Below are 20,566 nucleotides of genomic sequence, written 5' to 3' on the forward strand. Positions count from 1 at the left end.
TCAACGTTTGTTTCCGTCTTTGTTTCGTGGCCTAGATCATTCTCAGTTTCAGTGTGAAACCTGTGTATTGGCCAAAAGCCATCGAACTGTTTTTCCCTTAAGTGATAATAAAACGGAATTCCCTTTTGATTTGGTTCACTCTGATGTTTGGGGTCCTGCTAAAGTTTCTTCCAATGGCAAAAGATGGTTTATTACATTTATTGATGATTGTACTCGCATGACTTGGGTATATTTACTAGCTCATAAAAGTGACGTTTCCGCTGCAATCCGTGAATTTCATGCTATGATTACCACACAGTTCCAAGCTTCCATCAAAGTATTCCGGTCTGATAATGGTGGGGAATATGTGAACAATGTCTTGGCACATTTCTTTCGAGACCAAGGCATCATTCATCAAACCTCCACATCTTTCACTCCGCAACAAAATGGTGTCGCAGAGCGAAAGAATCGACAATTACTTGAGGTTACTCGTGCTTACATGCTGGATAAATCGGTCCCTCACTACTTATGGGGACATGCCCTTCTTTCTGCAGTGTATGTAATTAATCGAGTGCCGAGTAGTGTTTTGAAGTTTGAAACTCCACTGAACACCTTGGCTCGTCATGTCTCTCTTCCTACAGTCCTCAAGCTGCCTCCTCGCATATTTGGTTGTGTTGTATATGCTCATGTTCCATCTCATCAAAGAAGTAAGCTGGACCCTTGTGCCATTCGATGTGTGTTCGTTGGGTATGGATCAACTCAAAAGGGATACAAGTGTTACCATCCTCCTACTCGTAAGCTCTTTGTCATTATGGATGCCACATTTCATGAAGATTTATCCTACTTTAAAGCTGCTATGCCCCCTTCTCTTCAGGGGGAGAGAAGGAATGAAGAGAAGGAAGAAAAGGAAGAAAATATCGAAGTCTGTGACAAAACGACCGGTCGCAACCCAGAAGCGACCGGTCGCTTTCCTGAAACGACCGGTCGCACTGACCACAGCGACCGGTCGCATTGCTCCAGCGATGATGAAGATCGACTCTGTGACAAAACGACCGGTCGCAACCCAGAAGCGACCGGTCGCTTTCCTGAAACGACCGGTCGCACTGACCACGACCGGTCGCCTTGCTCCAGCGATGATGAAGATCGACTCTGTGACAAAACGACCGGTCGTAATCCAGAAGCGACCGGTCGTCGTGACAAAACGACCGGTCGCACAGAATCCAGCGAACGGTCGCCAAGCACCAGTGAACTTCAAAATTTGGACAGCGATGAAGGTATTGGAAAATTGTCGTTCTTATTTGGTGAAGATCCCGGAGGAGACAATTCAAATGGTTGCTGCGATCAACAACAAAATACAACCCCTTCTTCTCAACCATCGGACCAGTCGTCTCGTGATGAGGAAACACTTGAGGTAATTCCCGAAGCACCTAATGCTATACCATACACTCTCCCACCTAGGACCACTAGAGGAAAACCCAAGCCTCAATATTGTCCTGACCTTACTGCCAAATCTAAATATCCCATTAATAACCATGTTTCAACTCATAGATTGTCAAAGTCATATGCATCATTTGTCAATCAATTATCTATTGTATGTGTTCCAAATAAGTGGCAGGATGCTATAACAGATTCCAGATGGGCTGAAGCAATGGCGATTGAAATGGAAGCTCTGGAAAAGAATTCTACATGGGAAATGGTCCAGTTGCCACAAGGGAAGAAACCAGTTGGATGTCGGTGGATATACACCATTAAATACAAAGCTGATTGATCCATAGATCGATACAAAGCTCGATTAGTGGCCAAAGGGTATACACAAACATATGGAATTGACTACCAAGAGACATTTGCACCTGTTGCCAAGATCAATACCGTACGTGTTCTCATGTCATTGGCTGCAAACCTTGATTGACCACTATTGCAGTATGATGTAAAGAATGCATTTCTTCACGGGGAATTGCAAGAAGAAGTGTATATGGAACCACCACCAGGGATCTCCATGGCACTTGGTCCCAACACCGTGTGCAAGCTGAGAAAATCATTATACGGGCTAAAGCAGTCACCACGAGCCTGGTTTGGAAAATTCACAGATTCTATGAAGCGCTTTGGGTACACTCAGAGCCACTCGGATCACACTTTATTCTTAAAGCGTCGTGGTGACAAACTTACGGCCCTTATCATTTATGTTGATGATATGGTGGTTACCGGTAATGACAATGAAGAAATGAAGAATTTGCAGAAGCTCCTTGCTAGTAAATTTGAGATGAAGGAATTAGGTGAGTTACAATATTTTCTTGGCATAGAAGTTGCTAGATCAACACATGGCATATTTCTATCCCAACGAAAATATGTGTTAGACTTGTTAACAGAAACTGAAATGCTTGATTGTAAGCCAGCTGACACACCTATTGAGCAGAACCACAAGTTAGGGATGTATCCAGACCAAGCACCCACTGACAAAGAAAGGTATCAAAGATTGGTTGGGCGACTGATTTATCTATCACACACACGCCCCGACATAGCTTATGCTGTGAGTATGGTGAGTCAGTTTATGCATCAACCAAGTGAGGCACACATGAATGCAGTAACTCGGATCATGAGGTACTTGAAGGCTGCCCCTGCCAAAGGGTTGATATTCTCCAAACATACACATATGAACCCAGAAGGATACACAGATGCGGATTGGGCAGGATCCATCACAGATAGACGTTCTACTTCTGGATACTTTACATTTGTGGGGGGCAACTTAGTCACTTGGAGAAGTAAGAAGCAAAAAGTTGTGGCTAGATCAAGTGCTGAAGCAGAATTTAGGGGAATGGCTCAAGGAGTTTGTGAATTGCTCTGGTTACGGAAATTACTGAAGGATCTGGGAATTAAACCATTGAAAGCTACAAACTTGTACTGCGACAATAAATCAGCTATCGAGATAGCACATAACCCAGTACAACACGACCATACCAAACATGTGGAAGTCGACCGACACTTCATCAAAGAGAAACTAGAAAGGGGTATAATCAAGTTTCCATTTGTAAACTCGGAAAACCAACTTGCTGACATCTTGACGAAGGCCGTATCAAGTAAAGTTTTCCATGACTCACTGGACAAGTTGGGCATGCGTGATATCTTTGCACCAACTTGAGGGGGAGTGTTAGTAAAGGCAAAGACAAAACATAGACATCCCTAAATGGCTTGTCTACCACCTTGTTACTTTTCCTTGTTTTCATATTCCTTGTTTTAGGGATGGAAACTCTCCATGTTTCCCTCCATGTCTTGTGCATTGTTTGTAACTAATAATCACCTTGTATACTTGTATATCTAACCCTTCACTAAGTAAGAAACTCAATTGGCAGATTTGAATTCTCTGCAAAACCTATCTTGTTCTTCTTATTATACATTCTCAACTCTCTCAATTACACTATATTTGGCATAATCTACAAGTCAAGATCATTTTTCATTGGACTAGACCCCGTTAGCCTTCTCAGAGAAAATTTAGTGTCATAAGATAAGCGTTTCAATTGGTTTATAAAAGTTGTAACTGCTACATGCAGGGCATGTTTGGTATCCTATTAAAAAGAGCGAACTAAAAAAATCATAATTCTTTTTTTTAAAAACACGAGTTCTCAAATACTGATTTTAAGATCTAAAAATTTGTCTGGTTTTGAACTCCAAACTATTTTTAAGATCTAAAAAAAATTGAAATTAAAATTAGAAAATCAGAAACCCTAGATTCCCAAATTGAAATTAACAAAAAAAAAGGAGAAATTGGATGCAATTTCAATTTGTGCTTCAGACTCTACATCTGAGAGAGAGAGAGAGAGAGAGTGTGTGTGTGTAAAACCTGACTTTTTGTTTTTAAAGTTGGGTCTTTTTAAAGTTGTTTTTTAGTCGAGCTTTTGAACAATGGGCTTTATCACACGCAAATTATAAGCTTTGGACTGAAAAATTGTTTTGAGTTTAAGATACTAAACGGGCCCGTAGTTTCTCAAAGAATTCACTATAAAACAATAATATATTTGTCCGCACTTCAACAAACTTGAATCCCGTCCTCGGTTTTGTCACCAAAAGTTTCTATAAATACCTCCTAGTACATGAAGTAAGTCGTACATTTTTTTAGCAGTTTTTTCCTTGGTTATGTTTTCAAATTCAAAATTCGAGAGAAAACGTTTAGGCTCCGTTTGGTTCACGGAATGGATTTGAGGGGAAATCAATTCCCATGTCATTTCCCAAGGAATGGGAATGAAAGATTCTTTTCCCACGTTTGGTAATGTTGGGAAAGTAATCGGGAGATTTCACTTTGTTTCCTTTCCCATGTTTGTTTTGAGTAGGAATGGAAAACAAAATTTTTATAATTTTCCAATTATACCCATATTAAATCAAATAAAAAAAGAATGCATTTAATGAAACGTTGTAATTATAAATTGTTCATAGGGACAAAATAGTCATGAAAATTGTGCATTGAATGTTGGCACATTTTCCCAAACTTTCCCATGAGGAGGGAAAGCAAAACCCAAGTTAAGAGGGGGGCATCACTTTCCCCCCTACTTTCCCATGTGCCAGGAATCCGTTTCCCATTCCCGGACTTACCAAACATGGGAAAGCAATTGAATTCCCATTCCTATGCCTCATTTCCCATGAACCAAACGGCCCCTTAGGTTTTAAGGGTAGCAGAAAGGAAGCAGAGAGGAGGAGGAGGAGGAGGAGGGGGAGGGGGGGGGGGGGGGGGGGAAAGAAAAACTCGAGAAACAATTAAAATTACTCAAAAAAGTTTATCTTACTATAGAAATGGGGGGCATGGGAGAAATGCTCGGGAGCTCTAACGTTTTTGGCTGCATGGTATAATTCTTCCTTTACCCTTTAGCTGCTCTTTTCTGCTTTTGTTATTTGTGTTTATCAAATTTTTGTTCCTTTTCTTCTAATTATAATACTTATAACACGCTATGAGCACCTCACTCTTGGTTTATTTTTTTTCTTCTCTTTTTATTTTCAATGCTCAACAAAAAGTTTTGCGTACGGTTTGCTTTGTTTCAAAAGTTTGATGCTTCTAGGGTTTTTAAAGCATTATTGCTACGTAAAACACAGCAATATATTATATCTACTTACTCTATCAGATCTCTTAACCATTCATCAATATCTTTGGTTCTTTTTTCAATCTTTTGACAATTTTTGTTTTTCTTTCAATATCAGGAATTTCAACACCAAAAAGCGAAAACCCTGCTAATTTCTAAATTCATAAAAACCACTCAAAATCATGTAGTCATATTCAATCAAATCTCAATTCAAATCCAGGTATGTATCTAAATTTCAATTTATATATTACACGACTTGAATATGTATCTAAATTTCAATCTATATATTACATGACTTATTTTATTAAATTATTATCATGTTGATCTTGACGGCCCTGCTTCTGGCCTAAAACACAGCCAATTTTGACAGCTCTTGCATTGCTTGAGAAGCTAACTCATCGGTTCTGATTCTGTTGATTTCAGCACCAACTGAGACTGACATTATTAGGTCACTGGCTCTTTGAATGTTATTGCTTCCAACAATTGGTTTGTGACCCCAGATTACATGGTAGGCAAGGCAAGAAGGATTGAGAAAATGGGTTGGGGATGGTTCCATTTTTGGAGAGGATGAAGAACGTGTAAAATGGTTACTATTGTAACAAAGATGATGAAGAAGAATCTTTTTGGCTTGCTGCTTCTTGTTCTTATACTATTCTTTTTTTCTCTTTCTTTTTTCCAAAAAAGAAAAAGACTCATGTAGCCAAGGCAGTACATGATACTGTATTTGTCCATCAGATGCCAATAATATTGTTGCCGAATATATAAATTCCTTTTCACATTGTTAATGCAAGCAACAATCTACTCTAAATCAATCTAATTTATGAGGAGAGAGATTCAAACTTGAGTATAAGGGGACAAGCTCGCTGCCCTCTCCAACTAGCCTAAGCCAAGTCTACACACCATACGCATATTTTTGAGATATAAGTGAATAAGTAAATAAAAGTTGGTGGGTGTGAAATAGGTCTCTCTCTTTTTTCAATTTTTCTTTAATTATTTTATTTTTACTAAATTACACTCACATAATGAATGATGTTATTTTTAATATATTACATTAATTAAGCACGTTTTAAATAATTTTTTGCAAAAGACTTATAGTTCAAGTGGTTAAAAGCAATTATTCCTTCATTTTTATGTTATTATGATATGATCTCATTGCTAAAAGAATGACAAAGCCAGCTCCGAGGCAGTCAACCAGAGCCACCACACCCCAAAATTTGAGGGGCCCTTTTTGTATGATCTCTCTTGAAATCTCAAGGGAGGTTTGCTTGCTCCTCACTGATGTGTTTTAAGGTTTCATGAGTTCTCTCTCGAACCGAATTGATATGTGTCTAAACGTACATGAAACTATAAACACATCAGTGAGGAGCAAGCAAACCTCCCTTTAGATTTCAAAAGAGATCATATAGAAAAGGCCCCTCAAATTTTGGGGTAAGATTTCAAGAGTTAGTTTGTTACAAATCTCCACTAGTCAAGTTCAAAATTATCCATTTTTATCCCTTTTTAATAAAACATATATTCTACAAAAACATATCACGTGAATGCTATAGAAACTAAGATGCGGAGCGAAAGCCATTTCAATTGGGTTTTAAAATTGTAACCGTTGCATTCATTTCTATGTGATTTCACTTGAAGTTGGTGAACAATTTGTTTGTAAGCTCAACAAACCTTAATTATGTCATAGAACGTCTATTCTACAAAACTTATCACGTGATGAATCCCATAGAAACTAAGACGCATGGCATAAGCAGTTTCAATTGGGTTTTAAATTTGCAATTGTTGCATTAATTTCTTTGTGCTTTCACGTGAAGTTGGTGAACAATTTGTCTGTAAGCTCAACAGACCTTAATTATGTCATAGAACCTCTATTCTACAAGAACCTGTCACGTGAATGCTATAGAAACTAAGACACGCAGCATAAGCCGTTTCGATTGGTTTTAAATTTATAATTGCTACATTAATTTCTCTGTGCTTTCACGTGAAGTTAGTGAACAATTTGTCTGTAAGCTCGACAAACCTTAATTATGTCGTTGGTTTTGATGCCCAAAATTTCTACAAATACCTTCCCAACCTCTTCCCTACTGCATGAAGTAAGTCATATCTTTCATAGTTGTTTTCTTTGTACATGGTTACCAATTAAAACCTTTGGGAGAGCTTAAGACAGAGGAGTAGGGAAATAGGAGGATGAGGAGGAAGAAAAGGGAAGGAGAGTGGGAAGGAGGAAAACTTGAGAGACAATTAAATTTACTCAAAGAAACTTATTTTGGTGTAGAAATGCGTGGCATGGGAGGAAAGATTTTAGGGCCCAAGGGAATACTAATTAACAGTTAGTGTTGTTTTGGCCTTTAGGATGAGACCATCGAAGCTACTCGACTTCGTTTGAGAAGCCATCCCAATGATTCTGCCTTGATGAACAACCGTGTGAGTGAGAGCTGTGGTTTGATGATGAGCTCTCTTTGCCCTCACTGTCACCCATCTCATCCTCAGCCTCAACCCACCTTTTGGGTAACAACATTGTTAACCCTAACATGAGGCTTTCTCATCAAAACCATCAACCCCTCATTTACCATATGCCTAGCTGTCATCTTGGCCAACTTTTCCTAAAGCATGGCCACAAGGACAACTGCTACTGCACCACTAGGGTGCGTACATCCACACAATCATCACATTAACAAACCAGTGGTGCAAAACCCATCAGCAGCACAAGGCCTAGGCAGCCCTCTTCTTCTTGGTCAGCCGAGCAGCAGCAGTTAATTGAAACCCAGTTAATTACGTGATATGCTCAGTCTTATTTTGTTGGAGGAGAGGGACTCGGAGTTCAAATCTCATGAACGTGCAGCTGAAGAGCAAAGTGGGAAACATGTGGTTCCATTTTTGGAGAGGATGAAGAACGTGTAAGATGGTATGGTAATAAAGATGATCGATGAAGAAGAATCCTTCTGGATTGGTTCTTGTTGTTAAATTTGTAAAGAAAAAAAACGAAAAAAGAAAACTCATGTTAGCCCAGGCAGTAAATGATCAGCTGGTTCTTGTTTTTATTGAATATTAATGAAGTGCTCCTTTCATGGTGTAATTATGATTTTATTTTATGTTATTATCATATCTTTTCATTCAAGAAATAATGGCATGAAGTATCAAATCCTTCATTAAATTTGTAGGTGAAATATTTTCAAATTCTTCTAAAATGGGATTTATTTATCTCAATGAGTCGGGCTCACAGCCCAAGTCAATTGGCCTAACCAACGTTTGCTATTACACCAAATTTTAATTATCAACTAATGTGACAATTTCTTATTTATTGTGAATAACTAAAGTTGGAGTAGGTTCATACCAACAAAAAAAAAAAAAAAAAAAACCAAATGAAACGCTATCTTAAAGTTTGTGAGTTGGTTTCTCTAGTAATACTCAAGTATGAAAATGTTAGTATCAATTGTTTTGTAAATCTTATGGTATGTTTACTAATCCGTAATTGGATTATGAGGAATTGAATTGAGGAGAATTAGATTCCGGATTCCTACTGAAGTTGTTTACTAAATCATATGTATTGAGGGGAGTTAGATTCCGGATTCCTATTATTAAAGTTGTTTACTAAAGCATATGGAATTGGGGTAGGAGTGGTATTAACTACTAAAATGTCCTCGTTGTTGGGTTAAAGTAGATGACATATTTGGAATTTTGAAAATAGTGTGAGGATATAATGGGTAAAAAAGATGAATTCATAATGGGTTAATTCTCCAGGAATTAGAATACCACCTCCACCCAAGAATTAAATTCCTCCAAAATCAGGAATTCAATTCCTAATTTTATGTGGGTCCCACTTACTTTTCAATTCTTTGATGTGAAGAAAACGCAGAAATCCTTCATAGGTGGAACTCAATTCCTGATAAGAATTCCAATTCCTGATTAGTAAACACACCATTACAGTAATAGCCAAATGACATTCACAGTTTCCTTAATTTTTTAAATTCAAGCTAAGTTCAAAATTTTGTATATCTCAATCTAATCAAGGTCTGGTAATTAGGTTCATATTTATCTAAAGGTAAGTTTTTGTTTTAAAAAAACACACAAACTCATCACGTCATATATCATGAAAATTAAGATAAATGATTTGATTTCTTGAGGATATTAATAAAACTCCAAAATGTGTTAACCTTTAAATGCGAACTTGGAAGCTAAAGATGCCATCCTTTACAAATTACACTGTTCTACGTGAAGTTCGCTGGCTATACAGCCTTATAACAATATTGAATTCGAGGATGAAAAATGAAATTTAATTACAATGTGACAAAAATCAAAGTATATATATATTAATCATAAATCAATGGCAGTAAATGCCTAATGGGATACAAACTTTTCTTAAAAATAGTTAGCTTGGTGAATACCCCAGCGTGAATTATCGTTTACAAATCTCCACAAGTTAAAGTTCACAATTATCCACATTTGTACCTTTTTTTTTTCTTTTCTTGAGAGAACCTCGACAGAACGAGGGAAACTTTATTGATAAAACGAAGAATTACAACGGGGGGTACAAGACGCCTGACCCCGACTCAACAAATCACATAATAGGGCGTTCTGAATAAGATCAGGGGCACCTCAAACCAAAAATAGTTGTCCACATTATGCAGACCAAAACAAGCAAGTCGGTGTGCAACACCATTTGCTTCCCTGTGAGTAAATTGAAAAAGAGAGCCAGGAAATAAGACGCTCAGTATAAGCCGTTTCAATTAGCTTTTAAATTTGTAACTGTTGCATTCATTTATCTGTATTTTCACGTGAAGTTGGTGAACAATTTGTCTGTAAGCTCAACAAACCTTAATTATGTCATTGGTTTTGACGTCTAAATTTTCTACAAATACCTTCTCACCTTCTTCCCTAAGTCATATCTTTCATAGTTTTTTTCCTTGTTCATGGTTACCATTTAAAAACTTAGGAGAAAACTTGTGAGCTTAAGGGAGAGGAATTAGGGAAGAAGAGAGCATGAGAAGGAAGAAAAGTTGAGAGACCAATAAAATTACTCGAAGAAACTTATTTCGGTGTAGAAATGCGTGGCATGGGAGGAAAGATTTTGGGGCCGAAGGGAATGCGAATCTTGCTCCTCTTGCCGCCTAAGAAGCTTAAACTATTTCCTGACCTTGCAAGGTATATTTCTTTCTTTAGTAAATTGGATATATTATATTATATTCCTTTTCTTTTCTCTACATATATATGATATGAACAAACTGTCCACCCAACTCTCTCCAGAGCCAGCAGATTTTGCAAACAATGAAAGAATCCAATGTGATGAGTTGGTCCATGCCGATCCCCATGAAGTTATGGGGCAACTCTGCAGGCAGCAGCTGTATTGCCTAATTCGAGGCTTTCTCATCAAAACCAGCAGCAAACCAGCAGCAGTAGCTGTTGTGGCTAACGAGGCCCTGAGAGCCCATGAGGAGGTTGTGAGAACTCAATGCAACCTCAAACGCTGAACGCTTTCTTGGTGATCAGATTACAACGTCCAAATCAAGGGCCCCGTCTATCCTTCAAAACCCTAGATAATGTCGTCTAGGTTTTGGGGGAGGAGAGGGAATTGAAAGAGAAATGAAAATTTGGGAGACAATTAAAATTACTCAAAGTAAACTTGATTCTCCGGGTGTGAGACTGCTGATTGTCCTGGCAGCAGTGAATTGAAACCCAGTTGATTACCTGGCGCTCAGTCTTATTTTGTCAGAGGAGGACTCGGAGTTCAAATCTCATGAACGATAAATATAATCTTTGTGCAGCTTAAGAGCAAAGTGGGAAACATGTGGTTCCATTTTTGGAGAAGATACGTATAAGATGGTATGGTAATAAAGATGATGAAGAAGAATCCTTCTGGCTTAGCTTAGCTGGTTCTTGTTGTTAAATTTGTAAAATAAACAAAAAATGAAAAAAACTCATGTTAGGCGAGGAAGTAAACGATCAACTGGTTCTTGCTTGTAATGAATGAATTCAATTTCTTGCTTTTATTACTACGATATCTTTTCATAAAAGAAAGGGCATGAAGTCTCATATCCCAACATTAAATTTGTACCTCAAATATTTTAGAATTCTGAGTTCTGAAATTGGATTGACTTATTTTAAGTTTTCGTATAGAGACGCCAAGTTTCATATACGTACATTAAAGTTAATAAGTTGGTTATCTATAGTACTACTCAAGTAGTATGAAATTTTTTGTATCAATTGTTTTGTAAATCTTACAGCTAGCCAAATGCGATTTACATTTTCCTTAAGTTTCTAAATTCAAGCTAAGTTCAAAATTTTGTTTAGCTCATAAATCTCAATCCAATAACGTCTAGTTACCTTCATATTTATCTAACAAAAATGATCGTCATACCACATTATGTACCACCTCTCTAATAGAGGTGGGCCTTATTGTATTGGTGGGCTCCACAGTAGAGATGTGGTACAGAAGGTGGTATACATATGTGGTATGCCTAGCATTGCTCTTTATCTAATTGTAAGTTTTGTTATAAAAAAAATATTAAAAAAAAAAAAAACTCAGAAGACTCTATCACGTGAAATGTTATGAAAACTTAAGACACGTCATAAGCTATTTCAAATGATTTTTTACCTTTTTACCAGTGCATGAAGATGCTGGTTTATTGTTATTAACTTTTAATACAGATGTGGTTCATTAGAAATCTAAAGGTTGCCGATTTTCTTGAGGATATTAATAAAACTCCAAGATGTGTTATAACCTTTAAATAATGTTTAAGGGAAAACTTGGAAGCTAAAGATGCCAACTCAAGGAGACGATCCTTTACAAATTATACTGTTCTATTCTATGTGAAAGTTCGCTGGCCATAAAGACTTATAACAATATTGAATTTCGTGGATGAAAAAAGAAATTTAATTACACTTTGAAAAAATATCCAAGTCTTTATATTAATCATAAATCAATTGCCACATGCCTAATGGATATACAAACTTTTCTTGAGAATAGTTAGCTTGGTGAATGCCCAAGAGTTAGTTGAATACAAATCTCCACTAGTACAGTTCAAAATTATCCTTTTTAATTTTTTTTTTAAATTTCTATTTTTGAAGAACCTATCACGTGAATGTCAGAAACCAAGATGCGAAGCAGAAGCCGTTTCAATTGGCTTTTGTTTGCCTTTATTTCTCTGTGTTTTCACCTGAAGTTTGGTGAACAATTTGTCTGTAAGCTTAACAAACCTAAATTATATCATTCTTTTTTACGCCCAAAATTTCTACAAATACCTTCCCAACCTTCTTCTCTAATGCATGAAGTAAGTCATACCTTTCGTAGGTTTTTTCTTTTTTCATGCTTTACCAATTAATAACTTGGGAGAAAAATGTTGGGCTTAAGGAGGGAAAAGGGAAGAGAGAGGATGAGGAGGAAGAAAAGAGAAGGAGAGTGGGAAGGAGGAGGAAAACTTGAGAGACAATTAAAATTACTCAAAAAAACTTATTTCAGTGTAAAAATGAGTGGCATGGCAGAAAAATTTTTGGGGCCGGAGGGAATTCTAATCTTGCTCCTCTTGCCGCCCAAGAAGCTTAAACTATTTCCTGACCTTGCAGGGTATATATTTATTTCTTTAATGAAAATAAATTCGATATATTGTATTACTTAATTTTCTTTTCTCTACATATGATATGAACAAATTGGTCACCCAACTCTCTCCAGAGCCTGCAGATTTTGCACACAATGAAAAGATCCAATGCCATGAGCTGGTCCATGACCCCATGAAGTTAGGTAATAGGAGACCATGATCATGATGATCAGAAGCTGAAGTTATGGGGAAAGTCTGCAGGCAGCCAGGCAGTGAAATCCACTCAGATCAACTAATGGATATACTAGTTTCTAGGGAGAATCTTATTTCAATTCTTCACTTTATTTCTATTCACTTCACAAATAACATAGATACAAGCCTTATTTATAGACTCTACTTAAATACTTGGGCCCGTTCGGTAACGTTTTAAGAGGTTGTTTTCATTTTCAGAGAACAAAAATGAGGCAAAAACATGTTCAGTGGCCCAAAAATAGAAAACACTGAGAATGTTTTCATAAAATGAAAACAAGTTCATGTGTACTTGTAGAAAAAAGAAAAAAGTTGTTTTCATTCTCGTGGAAAACATTTTCATAAAAATAACTCACATATTATTATTTCAAATTGTACTACCATACACGTTTTCATTGTTTTTGTTTTCTGAAGATGTTTTCTAATTAATCTACCAGACGCATTTTCATTTCCTGAAAATGCAAATTTGTTTTCTTGTTTTCATTCTTTGAAAATATTCTCAGAAAACATTCTTCGAAAACGTCACCAGACGGGCCCTAAGAATATTTTCTACCAATGGCTTACAGTACTCGATGACTGCATACGTAAGAAAATGTCGAAGGACCACTATCTCTTTTATAGTCTATTCTAATAGGACCCATACTCCCTCCCCCCTTTGTTTGATGTTTTTTTAAAAATTTTCATCAACCACTGGGCTGGCTAGGTCGACCTACCCCAAGCATAATAGCTCTCGTGAATTCTTTATTTACTCTTCATTCATCTCACCAATTCATACACTTATTAATACAAGAAAAAGAAAAGATAGCTCAACACTATCAAATTTCGAGGGTCCGGGGCAGTTGGATCTTCCTCTGACGCTCGCTCTCAGGTCGCCTGAATGTATGGGCGACAATTAAGCACAAAAAACCACATATTAGATAGACCCCAATGCCAAACGGACTGTGTTGGGGCAAGACTACAAACAACCCTGATGCAAATGCCACCATCATTCCTCCTATAGAATATTGAACAAGACTTGTACGTATGACTTGAACTCTTCCAAACACAGTTGCCTCTATGAAACTAACAAAGACAGTTAAAACTTAAAATTGACAGAAAGAAGGAGAGGACATCGGATACCAGAAAGACTTGGAAAGATGCCTTGTCGTATAAAACCGGCATGCCATCACTTGTGAATCCTCCAGGCATTGTGAAAGCCGCTGCAAATGTGACTGTTGCGATAAGTATTGCTACCAGTAGATTGGTGTCAAATCTTTTCAAGTCCCTATCTGTATAGGGTTGCGTCTCTTGTCTCGGTTCTGTAACAAGCATATGGTCATTCGCTTCAGATTCCAATTTCACGAAATCACGACAGATTTGTTGTTCGAAAAACGGCACGCCAATGGAGTAACCCATGTGGAAAAGAGTAGGAAGACCATTGACATCGTATAACACAGAGAGCAATAATTATAGTCAACAACTAAAAAGATATATGTGGTTCACATTTGTAAAGTTCCAATTATATTCATATTCACACTTGAATAAAATTATAGTTTTTTTTAAATAAATAAATAAAAAGCTAATTTTTCCACTCCCCTTTTCTCCACTTACACTCCCTTTTGCGTTTTATTTTTAATCAATTTTTTTTCTTTTTTATTCTTTCTCTCCTATTCTACCCTTACCATACATTAATTTATTTTAACTTTCACTTTTATATTATTTATTTGGCTTAAATGTCAAAATGGTCCCTATATTTTTTAACGTTGGCCAATTTAGTCCATGTGTTTTCAATTTGGCCAATTTGATCCATGTATTTAAGACCATTAGTCAATTTGGTTTGTTTCGTTAAAGTTGCCACGCGCTAAATGAACATGATAATCCTTTTTCATTTTATTTTGAAAACCTATAAAGCTTTTTGAAGTTAATAAAAAGTTGAATTAATTTAAAAATACATTAAAAGTTCAATCAAAGTAAAATACATCATTAGAAAAAAGAAGAAAAATTTGAAAAGAAAAGAAGGGCGTAGTCTAGTCGGGAAGGGGAGGAACTGCTCAACGAGTGAAGAAGTGGGAAGGACCATTGCGGAGTGGTAAGGTTGCAGTACATTATTGGAATTGAAGGAAAATTGGTGAAATTGACGGATCAAAAATGGGGGTACGCCTGGGTGGAGAATATTTTGGTTTAAAGAGGTTTAGACTAACACTGATGATTTCATCTTGGTATTTTTTAGTAGAAGTTTTAATACCTAATTTTTTATTTTTATGAGACAAGAATTAAAGGTTCCCAAGTTTTAAGGATTTTCTACAAATAAATGCTATTTTATTAATCTTATAGTTTTCTTATTGTTAAGTAATATGTTATATATATATATATATATACACGCACATGGGATAATTGGGAGATTGTTATAGCACCATAGTTGTTGTTTGAGTTTCAGCGTATGTATGTAAATTACTTATAAGTTTGGCTGAAAGAACTACATGTGGCTTGATCCCTTGTTAAGGGTACGTAAGGAACCTAGAGTTATTAGGTGCAGCCGTAAGACCAAGTGATTGAAAAGCTGTTCAGTTAAGTTATTTTGAAATCTGTGACGTATTCATGTTATTCCAAAAGTTTGGATCAGTTTCTGTTGGCAGAACGTTTTATTTGATTTAAAGAGGCCTGAGGCCATAAAGATTTGATGCTTGGTTGCGTGAATTCTATTATTGTGCATGGTGAGTGGTTGTGGATATTTATATTGCTTGTTGTACATGTGATAAAGTTTGGGAACGAGCAATTTATAGGGGAGACTCAGCCGAATTTTCGGCATAAGTCAAACCCTAAAGAAATGGTTAAATTTTAGTTAGAATGGCATTTTGGTCAAGTGTGCGGGGCACCTGCCAGGTGTCAGACAAGCACAGGGTTCGATGCAGATTCCAAAGTGGAATTTGGGTCGAGTCCTGTCAATAACCCTGGAAATACTATTAATATGAATAAATATTAAAAAAAGAGTATAGTTGCCTGGCTATACTATTAAGTTGAAAAATATTTAAAAAAACATGGAGTATAGTCGCACGGATGTACAATTAATTTCAAAAAAATATTAATAAAAACGCAGTATAGCTGTACAGCTATACTACTATTAATTTGAATAAATATTAAAAAATGGAGTATAGCGGCACGGCCATACTATTAACTTGAAAAAAATTTAAAACCACGGAGTATAGCCGTATGTACATGTATAATACGAGTATTAAATGGAAAATGAAAGTAGTAATGACAAATAAGTATATAAAAAAACGGAAGTATTATTTAAAAATACACATGTATGTGTATAATACAAGTATTAACGGAAAATATACGAATAATAACTTTGAAAAAAATCAACATGAAGTATCATACACGAGTATTATATGAAAAATTAAAGTAGTAATGAGAAATATGTACATACATGTACAATATGAGTATTAAATGGAAAATTCTAAATTATTGATATGAATAATAACCCTAGAAATACTGTTAATATGAATAAATATTTAAAAAAATCGGGTATGGTCGCTCAGCTATGTTGTTAATTTGAAAAAAATTTAAAAAACACGGAGTATAGCAGCACGAGTATACTATTAATTTGAATAAATTTTAAAAAGATAGAGTATAGCCGCGCGGCGATATTATTAACATGAATAAATATTTTAAAAAGGAGTATAGCCGTTCGGCTATACTATTAATTTGAATAAACATTAAAAACGGAGTATTAATTTAAATAAATATGATTTCTTTAGTGAATATTTAAATATTTTACTCATTTCATAAATTACTTAATAAATAGTAATTAATTATTTTATATTCTTTTTGCGGACTTTGTTTTAATTTTTTGTTTTCACAAAATTAGTTTGGGTAAATCCAAGTCTCGAACCAAAAATCTTAGCTTCCGAAATTGTTCCAAAACCTTTCTTAAGCCTCGAACCCTAACCATAAGCCTACTAAGGAGTAGATACTTTCTACTAAGGACGATTCCGGCTACCAATTTCTTCGATCGAGGTATGCTTTTTCACCTTCTCAATGTGTTCTAGCTGACGGTTGGGTTGTTTAGGATTAATTTTTGTGTTTCGAAATGGATTTTATCGCTTAAAGTTTTGGCCGGTTTCGGCCCATGATTCCGGCCATCTCCGGTCACTTTTTGGGGTTAGTTCAATAACAAAAGTTGCTCCATTCAATGTCCTGATCATGTGGGTATAAGTCTTGACCGGCGGTTTGAAAATTTTCCGATCGCCGGAATCGCGTTGGACACCCAAGCACTGCCGGCTCGTGGGCCACTTTGTGGCTTGTCTTTGAGTCCTAAACTAATCCCCATGTCGTCCCGAGCACGATGGTATGCTCGGACTTGAATTTGGTTATCGTTTGATCGTCGATCAAATATCGCATATTAGGCGTTATTCGGGTTCAATATGTTCGGATCTTTGGATCGATTTCATTTCAATATATGTTAATCTAGGAATCCTTATGATCGTGTAGGAATTCACGGATCGTGAATCGGAGCCCCGGATGTTCCGAGTCAATAACTTAAAGTTTGTGTTAAACAATAACCGTCCGATCATGCGATCGTGAGCGATCCGACCGTTCAATTTGGACCAAACTTGCAGGACATGCTTATTAGACCTTGTTGAATTCATAGGAACTTCCGGATCCGAAATCGGAGGTCATGGGTGATCGGTTCATAATTGTATATTATTTCTTACCCTTCTAGCTTATGATTTGGTTATGTTTTTGAGTTAAACTTGTGCTTTTAATCCTTTTTGTGTTTATCTTTCAGTTAATTGAGCTTTAGGTAACAATGATGGCTTTGGAGAACATAATTCATGCAATTCAAGCATGTTAAGGCCTAATTTGGATGAATTGATGAAGAGCTTAAAGACAAATTCATTATGGCTACAGCCCCCTGCCAGTCCAGTTCCGTAGGTCATATTGCAAGCTTTGTTTCAGCAACCTACATAGCTCGGATGAGGCCACATTCTTCATTACAGTTGCTCCAATTGGTGTGTACTATAACATATCCAAAATTCAGCCCCATTGGATAAATCTGGAGTCCGTTACCTAGCAAACACAGAACCATGCTCAGGATGGATCTTATCAGCGCGGAAAATGAGTTAGCAATTTGTTTCGGCCTTAACTTCTTCCTCCGACCTTGGATTAGCCCAAATAACATATGGCTGGAAAGAAGACATTCTGAACTTCAATTTAGAGTGCTTAAAGTCCTAATTTGATTAAGAGAAGCCCAAGTTGTAAGCCCTTGAAGTTGCTGGTCATGCTGACCTCAGCATGTGCTGGTTGGATGCTTGGTCATGGTGAGCTAGGTATGAGCTATCATTTCTGGTTGGAAGCTTGGTCATGGTGACATGAAGATGAGCTAGGGCTACTGGTGGGATTTAGTGGTGAAGTGCATCAACCAATTCAAGATTTTCTAATACAAGTGCATCACCCATTTCAGATTTTCTAATACAAGTGCATCAACCATTTCAGATTTTATAATTCAAGTGTTGTATGCATTAGTCTTATTGAATTCTGATTTTCACTTCCCCTAGGCCTATAAATAGGGAAGTTCTCTAAGCTTGTAATAACACCCCAAGGGGGGGAGCTCTCAAGCACTTCTCTAGAGCTCCCTTCCCTTCTCTCCCTCAAATTCTCTTAGTTTCCCTTTGTAGTTCTCAATTGTTGTAATAAGATCATTCTATTAAATTTTCTTTGTACTAAATATCAAACACTTTTCCTTTCTCTTCTTCTAATTCTCTAAAGCTTTCAAACACATGTTCTTCCAAAATCCTCAAAGTTCTCAAACATCTCTCTACTTCCCTTCTCTTCCAAAAGTCTCCATGTCTCAAACATTTCACAAACACATTTCTCTTCCTTCCCTAAGTTCTCAAATTCTCCAAGTTCACAAACATCCTCCAAGTTCTCAACCACTCTCTTCCAAATTCTCAAAGTTCCTAAACACTCTCTTCCAAAATCCACAAAGCTCTCAAAACACCTCTCTACTTTCTTCTCCAAATCCTCCAAGTTCTCAAACACTCTCTTCCAAATTCCCCATGTCTTAAACACATTCCCTTCCAAAATCCTCAAAGCTCTCAAACACATGTTCTTCCAAAATTCTCTAAAGTTCCCAAACACTTTCTTCTCCCTCCTCAAAGTTCTCAAACACTTCCTTTCTTCCTCAAAGTTCTCTTAGTTTCCTTAATGTTTTCTTAGTTGTAATTTATTTTTCTTTGTTATGTAAATTCTTTTCTTAAGTTTTCAAGTTGAATTAGTTTCCAAGTTTCAATTATGGTTTTTGTTCTTATTCATTATGCTTATAAGTTAATATGCTAGTTTGAATGATTGATCACCATTTAGGCTTGCATGTTAGCTATCTTGGTTTGAATTAAGAGTATACACCATGCTTTAATTCGAATTGAACTATGAATAGGAAGAGTATGTATGGACATTCGACAACAGGGATTAGATACATACTTGGTTGTTTAAAATGTTCTTCTATGCTTAATGGGTTCCTAATGCTTAATTTTAGGTTAGACAACAAATGATCAAATTAGGGAATTAGGAACACAAGGTTATGACCACACACCATGGCTCAATCATACTTTAGCTAGAATCAATCCATTAATCTAAATTGAACTTGGGAACTTATTTGCTTGAGTTACTTATTTCTTTCTTCCTTGTTTTATGTTCTTTGTTTTTGTTTCTATTTTGTGTAGGGAAACTAAATTGGATCATTCAATCACCAATCCCTGTGGAATCGACCTCGCACTTACATATGCTATACTACCAACGGTTCGTGCACTTGCGAGTATCACAAGTTGAGGATGCAGCTTAATCCATTTTGGTGGAGCTAAATCTACGCAACAAGTTTTTGGCGCCGTTGCCGGGGATCGGTAACATTGTTTGATTCTATTTGGCTTTCCTACTTTATTTTTTTTTCTTAACTGGACAATTTCAAGTTTTAAAGTTAATGACGTTAATGGACAAGTTGTGTTTGTAGTCCAACAGAAAAGGACAATTGCCCAACAAGCAAGAGAACTGGGTTTAAGTCCCATCTTACACAACCCATTGGTGCTTGTTGCTTTGAAGCATGGAATTGGATTTTGTGTGTTTGTTTTAGCAATGTAAATAGCTCAATAAAAATGGATAGAGATGGCAACTTCAAAGATAGGAAGTGTGGAGTAGTGGGAGAAGTCGCGACCTCTAAATGCATCACGCTCGACCTAATCGCTTCAAGGGGGAGCATTTCAATCCTTTCTCTTCTTTGAATTATGTTTATTTTCGTAGTTTTTTTTGCCTTTTGGTCCACGCTGAGTTCTTTGTTTTTCTATGCTGAATCCAACCATATAAATAGCATGAAATTTGGACTTACGGTTGGAAAGTTATAGCCTAAAAACTGAACAGAGGTCGAAGCTGAAAAACATAGAAACGAATCTGTCCAAATGGTGATAAACGGGTGATAGAAAGTGCTGTTTTTTTTTTTTTTTCTTTGGTTTCTTGGTTTGTTTCTTTTAGTACAACAATTTATGTTGTTTGTTTGAATTTGTTTACAGTACTTAGTTCATTTTTGTTTATGGTTTGTTATTTCATTTTATCTTAAATTTTTTTTAATTTCTTATCTTAAAAATTTTAAAATAAAATAAAATTTATTTTTCATATGAGCTGACTTATGGTAACTCCAGTGAGCACCTTCGTCAATACAGTGTCTAGGAGTTCTTTAGGCGACACCTTCGGTGTCTAAGAAGTTTGGGTTTTAAGCGG

The 20,566-nt window shown here is 36.4% G+C and overlaps 2 long non-coding RNA genes across 2 annotated transcripts; both read left to right on the plus strand.

Moving 5' to 3' along the window:
* The first annotated feature begins 4,693 nt into the window (after positions 1-4,693).
* Positions 4,694-5,792, plus strand: LOC148294456 (uncharacterized). The gene is made up of 3 exons (XR_015835670.1): positions 4,694-4,809; positions 5,161-5,262; positions 5,466-5,792. It is a non-coding gene; the product is annotated as an uncharacterized LOC148294456 (long non-coding RNA).
* Positions 5,793-9,944: 4,152 nt separating this feature from the next.
* Positions 9,945-11,138, plus strand: LOC148294457 (uncharacterized). The gene is made up of 2 exons (XR_015836099.1): positions 9,945-10,178; positions 10,281-11,138. It is a non-coding gene; the product is annotated as an uncharacterized LOC148294457 (long non-coding RNA).
* Positions 11,139-20,566: the final 9,428 nt, after the last annotated feature.

Source organism: Prunus avium, chromosome 5, assembly GCF_965620075.1.
Source record: "Prunus avium chromosome 5, drPruAviu1.hap1.1, whole genome shotgun sequence".
In the NCBI taxonomy this organism is placed as follows: Eukaryota; Viridiplantae; Streptophyta; class Magnoliopsida; order Rosales; family Rosaceae; genus Prunus; species Prunus avium.